This window comes from Trypanosoma theileri (genome assembly GCF_002087225.1).
Source record: "Trypanosoma theileri isolate Edinburgh chromosome Unknown TM35_Tth_76_V1, whole genome shotgun sequence".
NCBI lineage: Eukaryota > Euglenozoa > Kinetoplastea > Trypanosomatida > Trypanosomatidae > Trypanosoma > Trypanosoma theileri.
The window spans coordinates 1-333 of NW_021639918.1; positions in this window are offsets into that span (position 1 = coordinate 1).

Sequence of the window (333 nt, forward strand, 5' to 3'; positions counted from 1 at the left end):
ATATGTGTGTTTATCCTATAATAATTATTATTGCTACTCCATTGTGTAGGTGTGTGTTCTTGGAGACTCTCACTCTCTGTGTGTACCTGGGCTTGCACTGTGATGATAATGATGATGAACTGTTTTTTGCAGTGAGGGAAATCAGAAATAATAATAACAGATGAATTTATATTTATAATTGCGTATATATAAACACATAGACTTATACCCATAGTTGGTGTATTTTTCTTGTGTTTATTAGGGTAAATTGGGCTAATGGTTGATTTTTCTTTTTTTTTGTTTGTGATTTGCTAGTTCTTTTTGTGCTTTCTCCAGCGGTGTTATGATGATCTA